The sequence below is a fragment of the Phascolarctos cinereus genome, unplaced genomic scaffold, assembly GCF_003287225.1.
Source record: "Phascolarctos cinereus isolate Bilbo 61053 unplaced genomic scaffold, phaCin_HiC Scaffold_9;HRSCAF=440, whole genome shotgun sequence".
NCBI lineage: Eukaryota > Metazoa > Chordata > Mammalia > Diprotodontia > Phascolarctidae > Phascolarctos > Phascolarctos cinereus.
In genome coordinates, this window is record NW_027556402.1 from 13,417,340 (window position 1) to 13,425,922 (window position 8,583).

Sequence of the window (8,583 nt, forward strand, 5' to 3'; positions counted from 1 at the left end):
GGGACCTCAATGAAGAGGAGGGAAAGCATTCCAGGCATGAGGGAGAGTCAGAAAGAATTCCTGGAGCTGAGGTTTTTCTCAATCCCCCTAGTTGCCATATTCTTTTCCATCTATATACATGTATCTTGGGTATACTATTTATTTACATGTCAAATTCCCAATTAGAATGTAAGTAACCTGAGGGCAGGGACTGTTTTTGCTTTTCTTCGTATCCCCCACTCTTAGATAGTGTCTGGCATATACAGCCCCTCTTATTTCATGTCAGAGGGAGAAGTATATTTCCACTGTTTTCACCCTATTATGCTAAGATATTCCCATTTTCTGAACTACAGATCCCAGCTATCTGTGTAGTAGGAACTTCCAAATGACCACCAACTTGTCTCACCTAACTTCAACTCCCAATACCCCAAGGAGACTTTTCACTTTGTGGCTATATAGTCCAGGTCAAGGGTGGGGAGCCTGAGGCCTTGAGCCCACATGTGGCTCTCTAGGTCCTCAAGTGCGGCCCAAGGGCCGCAGGTTCCCCAGCCCTGGTGCAGGTAATAAAGGGAAGTTTCAGTGAAGACTCCTCAACTGTTGTTAGCTGTATTAGCTGCCAAAGCCTGAGTACTTTGCCTCTCAAAACCTCAACTTTCTCATCTTTAAAATGAGACTGACACTTTTGCTGCTTATATTAAAGGATCATCATGAAGACCAAACTGAGAGAATGAATGGGAAAGGACTTGGAAATAAAAAATGCTACAGAGACCAGTGACTAGGAATTCGAAAATGACATCACAACCTTGTAATTTTCCAGGACGCGTTACTCCCACAGTACTTATCCAGAATATTCTTTCTGATAATAGCTTGCCTATGCATATTGTCTTTTAGCTTACCATACTTTCTACAGACATTCTCTTAGAGCCCCTCCTTAACAACTATGGGTGGGGGGTAGGCAAGGCAGATACTCTCATCACTTTTACAGATGATAAAAGTATCCCTTTACAGCCAAGAGGGATTTAGGAGTGTGTCTGCTCCAATCTCCCTCATTTCACATGAGCAAATGTACACTCCAAGGATTTAAAGGACTTGTATGAGGCCTCATAAGTAGATCTGACATTTAGGAACTGAGGTTCAGAAGAGGCAATGCTTTGTCTACGATCACATAGTTAAAAAGTGGCAGAGCTGAACATGCAATCCATTAAAACTCATCACTACTATTATCATGAAAGCACGGTAACGGCTAAGTAACAAGTTCATGACTGTTATTTTTTTTTAAGTACTCTTGAAAATAATCCTTCCATCTTCCTTATGGCAGTGGGATTATATAATGGCAACCTTCACTTCCTTATGAGCTATGGCTACATGGCATAATATAATAGTAATTCCCCCCCAAAATGGTAATACTTTTAATTTGAATAAGGTCTCATGAATTTCAGAGGGATTCCATGTATATCATCTCATTTGATATGCACAATTTCTACTCACACAACTTCTCCAGCACCTTACTGTGCTGCACAGACCATACTGAGTTTGCCAGAATTATTCTGGTGGAATATGAACTATTGTAAATCTGAAAACCTGAAAACCTGAAGGGCTTTGGTCATGGGTTCACAATTCCTTGTCTAGATCTGTTATTCAAATGTTAGCCTAGCTAACTTTGGAAGAATTCATCATCATTCAGATGGTTATGGGGTAAGGGCCATATCAACTTTGACCATTGACCTAGTCAAAGAACAAATATCATGATTTATGCCAGTAGAAAAAGGACCCACACCAAAATAATGAGATGATGACCAGTCATCTTGACTTCTGTCTTGCCACCACACTCTCATGGCTGGAGAAGAGAGTGAATCTGAGGTCTTTTTGCAGCTCTGTCTCACTTAAGTCCAATTCACAAGCAAGTCAACACATCACCCTCATGATGTCATTGGTCTTCTTTGAGAACAGAGGTAGAACAACAATCACAGATGATTGAAGTATTAGGCTAAAACGCTTACAAGAATCCTTGGAGGTCATTACAAAACTCATTAAGCAAGAATGAGAAACCAAGTGAGTTCACTTTAAAATACTTTGAACACTTTTAAGCTATTTTTAATTGTAAGAGGTTTTTTTTTTGAGGGGGACGGTGTTGGGGGAAGGTCTGCAGACAACACTGTATGCATTCTTTATTGAAACTCCTTTGATGACCTAAAAGTGTAATATTCCACTTAACAGTAAAGCATGCCCTCCTTCTTGCTGAAAAGTAATAGTCCACTTTGAAAGTAGAGATTTATACCACAGAGTCTTCATTTAAACCTTATGTAAAGAAATAAAATCTTTATGTCCACACATTCTTGAGCTCCTAGCTTCATGCCTTTATAGTGTGTTACATTTCCCAGTTTTCCAATATTTAATGATTTACAACCTCTTCTCCAGATTCAGGTAGTAAAAGGTTAGAAAGCTGAAAGGTTGAATCTGACAGAGGACTGCAAAAATGTATGTTAATTAGAAGGAGTCCAGGATCAAAATCACTACCTTGTCCAGTTCCATCCAGAAGGCACTCACCAAAACCCTTCTGAGAAAATGAGTCATCTGATCCTTTATACCAAAGGGGAATTAAATGAGATTTTTGCGTGCTCAGAAATTGTTTGAAAAAAAATATATATATATATATAGTCATTTGATGATGAGCCAAGAATTCCTTCATCACTATCCAGTGAATTCTTCATTTGCATGAAGGAAAATCAAAGTGAGGAAAGCTAGGAAAAATCTCCAATTTTGAAAGATAGCAGAAAAGCATGAATGGAAAAAGAAATATATCAACTTGGAACTCTTTCATTTACAGTTGTAGGACTAAGAGAAGGAAGGCATTTGAGAGATCTATCTTCTGGCCTAACATTTTACAGAAGAGACTGGGGCCCAGAAAAGTAACCCAAGCAATCAAAAAGCATTTATTAAGCACGTGGTCCCCACTAAGTAGTGCCATTGTTTGTTAAAGATCAGAGACAGAATGTGAACTAACTTCCTCTAAGAACAAATTCAAAGTCCTTTCCCTTGTCCATTAGCCTGCTCTTTAGATAACTACTTTGGTGGAACCAGAGAGTTGTTCCAGGGAAATGAATTCATAGTTTAACAGATTAACAGGCCAAAGAATTTTCACAATGCCAGGTCTTGGATTGAAGGCTTGAAGGAGTGGTGGTATAAAAATAGGCATTTATACCTGAAGAATTTAACTGGGAGGAAGTTAATCCAATGCAACTGAGGGTGATAAACAATGGTTGGTGGGACAATGGTTGCGATGTAAATTTAGGTTTGATATCAGCGAGGAAAACTTCCTAACAATTACAGTTACTGAAGTATAGAATTATATATCAGGAGTTAGTAGGTGGCCCCTCATTAGAGATCTTCAAGAAGAGGCTGGATGTTCATTTCTTAGGTATACTGTAGTGAGGAACCCTTTCGGGGTGCAATTTAACTAGATGGTGTTGCTGAAATCCCTTCTACCTTAAAAGTAGATAGCACAAAGAATAGATCACTGGACTTGGAGTCAGAAAGACCTGAGGGAGAATGCTTCCTCAGACTATTACTAGCTTCGTGACCCTGGGCAAAGTTGCTTAACCATCTGCCTCAATTTCCTCATCCATAAAAATTGGCATAATACTATCACTTATCACTCAGGCTCATTATTAGGATCAAATGAGATCTTCGTACAACACTTTTCAAAGTATAAAACTATATAAAGGCTAGCTATTAGTAAGTATTATCTAGCTGTTCTAAGATTCAAAGAACATTGAATCTACCCACTGCAGGGATACTCTCTGATTGCTCAGTTGATTTTATACCCTTCTTCCCCTGAACCCCAAGTCTTCCTCTTAAATCTAAAAGTACAACTACCTTTCCCTTTTTCCCAGTCCATTCCTCAGACTTGTGGACTAGTACTCATGGTTGGAAGATATCTAAATATCTGTCTAGTCAGACTACTTCATCTGACAAGAGAGAACACAGGAGCCCAGAGAGTGAAATGTCACCCAGTTAAGAGGGTAGAGCCTGAATTTGAACCTAGATTTTGATTCCAGATGTAGTAATCTATGTACTGGAAAGAAAACCCACATCACATCTATGTGATATGATAAGAGTATTTAATTTCTCTTTTAATTTTAGACACAATGGGCAGAATTAATTTATTCTGCTACCTCAAATTAATTAATAATTTAGTTCTCTATGTGTGAGACCTGCATAGCACTTAACAAGCTTGAGGGTTGTAAAAGTTCTATAAAAAGAAAACAAGAGTGCAAGCTTCAGCAGCATATATTCTTTTTTTAAATTAAAATAATATAGAGAAGATTTGAATGGTCCTTGGACAAGGATGACTTACAGATACACAAAAATGAATAAAATAACCTACAAGATGGTGAAGTTTTTCACTTTCTATAAATCCTTTCAACCTTCCAACTACCCTAAAAAGCTATATGTTGGATATAGAATAATTAAAGTGAAATCCTGAGGAGAAGATGAGATCCCCCCATAAAGATTTCACAACCCTTATGAAATATCCCTGGAAAACTCTAATCTTCAGCATGTTCCAACTTCACTCTAACCACAAGGAAACCTTCAAACTTGTGCCTAAGGCCTGTCTTGGGATCCAAATTGCTGTAGTAACTTTAACCAAACACCTTCTTATCTTCCTATCCCTCAAGAAGTGTCAGGACAATCTTTCTATTCTGCTTCCCGGACCCAAATGGCAGACTGAAAAGGCAGTCGCTCTCACCCTCCCCTATCAACCTCTGAAAAACCAGAAAATATCACCCTAGGAAAAAAAAACTTGCAACAGCTGACCTAGACGAAAGACGGGGAGCAGCAGTGCAGCAGCCCAGCAAACAGGTCTCCCAATGCCTCAGCAAAAATAAGGGAAGCAGTACTACAAAGAGCCCCAGGCGGATAAGCATCCTGCAGCATTCATCTGAAGGGAGCTGAAGAAAACAACCTAGAGTCTTCCCAAAGTTCCAGCCTTGCTGATTCCAATCCAACACCAGGTGAGCTCTCAGAACCTCCAACTGTCAACCAGGAAGAGATCCTGAAGCCCAGGCAGTAGAGCAGGCAAACACCAACACCTGGACCTCCCAGTGCCTCAGTGAGGGTGGGGGAAATGGTGGAAACCAGCTCAGAAAACCACCAGGTGCCTCAGCACTCTACCACAAAGGAATCTCCCAGTGCATTAGCAGAAATGAGGGAGGCAGCATTACAAGGGACCCCAGGCAGATAAACACCCTGCAGCACCCATCTAAAAGAAGCTGAAGAAAGCTAAAGGAAAGGAAAAGCAGGCAACCAAGAATTGCCTGAAAGTTCCAGCCTTGCTGATTCCAGCCCAGCATGAGGTAAGCTGCCAGAACCCTACAGCTTCCAATTGCCAACATAAGAGGCCCCAGCACACAAAGCCAGTGACCAAGACCTAGGCTCCCAACACAAGAAGCTTGGGTCAGTGCCCTCTGTTCCTCAGCAGGAGAGCTCAATCTCTTTAAAGTCCAGGGAATAAAGAAACCATAAGTAAAAAAAAAAATACCTACCATAGATTCACATAAGAAGAGTGAAGATCAAGACAGAAATTCTGAAGAGGACAACATTGTCAACAAACCCACATCTGCAACATCAAAAGGGAATATGAACTGGTCTGAAGCCCAAAAAGCCTTCTTAGAAGAGCTCAAGAAGGACTTTAAAACTCTAATGAGAGAGGTAGAAAAGTCCTTAAAAAATACAATTGGCCAATTGGAAAAAAAGTACACTGAAGAAAACAAATCCCTTAAACATACAATTGGCCAAATGGAGAAGGGAAGCACAAAAAGTAACAGAAGAAAACAATCTGTTAAAAACTAGAATTGGACAAATGGAAACTAATGACTCTGTGAGAGAGCAGGAATCAGTCAAACAGAAGCAAAAGAATGAAAAATAGATGAAAATGTAAAATACCTCATCGGTAAAACAACCAACCTGGAAAATCGATCCAAGAGAGACAGTTTAAAAATCATTGATGAAAATCATAATGAAAAAAAGAGACTGGACAGTATCTTTCAGCAAATCATAAAGGAAAACTGCCCTGAAGTCCTAGAACCAGAAGCTAAAATAACCATAGAAAGAATACACCACTCACCACCTCAAAGAGATCCCAAATTGACAACTCCAAGGAATATAATAGCAAAATTCCAAAATTACCATATGAAAGAGAAGGTGCTGCAAGAAGCCAGAAAAAAACAATTTAAATGTCATGGGACTACAGTCAGGATTACACAGGACCTTGCAGCTTCTACATTAAAAGACAGCAAGGTGTGGAACATGATATTCCATAAGGCAAAGGAGCTTGGATTGCAGCCAAGGATCAACTGACCTGCAAAAATGAGCATGATTTTTCAAGGGAGAAGATGGATATTCAATGAAATAGGGGACTTCCAAACCTTTCTGATAAAAAGGCCAGAGCTCGACAAAAAATTTGTTCTCCAAGTACAAGATTCAAGAAACACTTTTTTCATGAAAAGCACAGTGGGTTCTTATAGTCTCTAAATATTTGAAGCATGTAAGAAATGGTAATGATATCATCATTGTTGAATGTCATTTATAAAAGCCTCTTTTTCCCTTATTATTACCTATATTGGAACCAATTAGTTTGGGAGCAGAGATGAGGTGAATGAAAGTAAAGAAGATAAGAGGACTCTAAGGTTATGAGTTTCCACAGAAATAAATAAGTTAAGTAAATAGTTGTCATTACAGTGGACAATGAATACTTCAGTTTTGGAAATACTGAGTTTACCTTTTTGATTCATATGGCTGATGCCTTTTCTCTTCTGGAAATAAAGAATAAATGAAGGTAATATAGGTAGCCCTATACTAGTTCTGATCACATCTCCATCATTGCTCGATTCTCCATTTACATTTTGTGTAGTCTCTGACACAGTGCCAATTATGATCCAGTGCTAGGGTTGTGATACATATGAGCATTCCTTCTTTTCACAATTATGGCATAAGATAAAGGTGACCTAGGAAAAATACCAAAGGTAACAGAATTATACCACAGCTCTCAATCTCATCCAGTCTTTCTCCAGCAGGAACAGAAGAAGAGATTGAAGGAATTACCCAAGGTTAGTGATTAGTAACATGAAAGCCTCAGAAGGCCAAGCTTTGGCTTTGTTGAGATGGATAACCATTGAGTAATTGATAACTCATTCAGGAGGGAAATGGAGGCAGAGAAGGACTGACAGATGGGAAATGGGGTAAAAGACTGACAGTTACAGTGAGGGTAGGCAATGGGTTTGGGAAGAGTGATGGAACAGGAGAGGCAAGATAATATGAGACATGGTTATAAAGGGGAATTTTAAGGTTCAATATCCTCAAAGCATCAGGTTTTCAGTGTTGGGGAAGCCTAAGATATGCATGTCCACACTAAGACCGGGCTGTCCACTTTGGCGATTAATTCCAAGAGTAATAGGAATTGAAGACCTCAAAGAACTCACTCTGAGAATAGAATGTTTAGATAGCCTTCTATTTCAATCTATCAATATGAACAGGGATAATAAATATTTACTTGAATATTCTCCTTGGTGAGCATTACTTTTTCCTTTGCTTATTAAACGAAAGATTTTTATTTTCTCCAAATCACTTACATTGGGCACTATGTAATTCTTGTCTGTGTTTTTCCATAATCAACTATTAGGTATCCATCCAACACACTGGGAACTTTATTTCCATAGGCCTTGCTGTTCACATTCCTCTGCCCATTCCAATACATGAGCGTGAATAAAAGAATGAAAAAATTTAAAAATTCTGGTCATTTCAGGCACATCTGGCCATTTCCTGTGGGGATAAATCGCCCAAGCTCTTCACCCATGGAACTTTCCTATTTATCCTTACTTACAAAGATATTTAGATGAATTGTACTACTCTGAAATGCTGATTGACCTTGGGTATTGGAGTGCTATACATTCCACTGTAGATCTTTTGTACATATAACGAGTTTCATTTACTCATTTCCATCTTCCTTGTATTTATTTTAAAAACTCACCTAAAGTACAATATTTCAATAGACTTGTGATCTTATTGTTGTGAATATCGTCTTTGCAATTACATATTTCTTAGAATATCCATGGAGGGTAGAGTAAGAATCTCTGCCCCCACTGGGATTTTTAGGATTTGCACTCTCAAAAAAAAAAAAGTATTTTCTTGCCCTGAGAAAACTGGACTATCATTTGAGCCTGAACGGATGGGGTTCTGCCAGATTTTCCAAGACACATCTGAATATTCAGTTACACCTTCATCTGTATAGATTGCAATCAGTCCATATGTCCTGTGCAATTCTTAACAACATATTTCTACAAAGCTTTCATCTAGGAAACCCTTTAATTCACTAGAGCCCTTTAAGGTCTTTTAATATCTTATGGACATCAGTGCAGCACTTATCTTGTCCATTTGTTTTCAGCCTTCACTCTTGTGAACTCACTTCTCTTTTGACTCATATGTGTTATTCCTGATCATCTTTAAAGCTACTTTTAGCATGCCGGTCTTCATTGTTAATATTTGGCTGCCCACTTATACTGACCAGAAAGGATGAAAATGACAAATTGCTCAAACAGCAATGGA

General features: G+C 38.8%; 1 non-coding gene across 1 annotated transcript; it reads left to right on the forward strand.

Moving 5' to 3' along the window:
* The first annotated feature begins 4,255 nt into the window (after nt 1–4,255).
* Nucleotides 4,256–4,363, forward strand: LOC144455576 (U6 spliceosomal RNA). Its single transcript, XR_013484288.1, has one exon. It is a non-coding gene; the product is annotated as a U6 spliceosomal RNA (small nuclear RNA).
* The last annotated feature ends 4,220 nt before the right edge of the window (nt 4,364–8,583 follow it).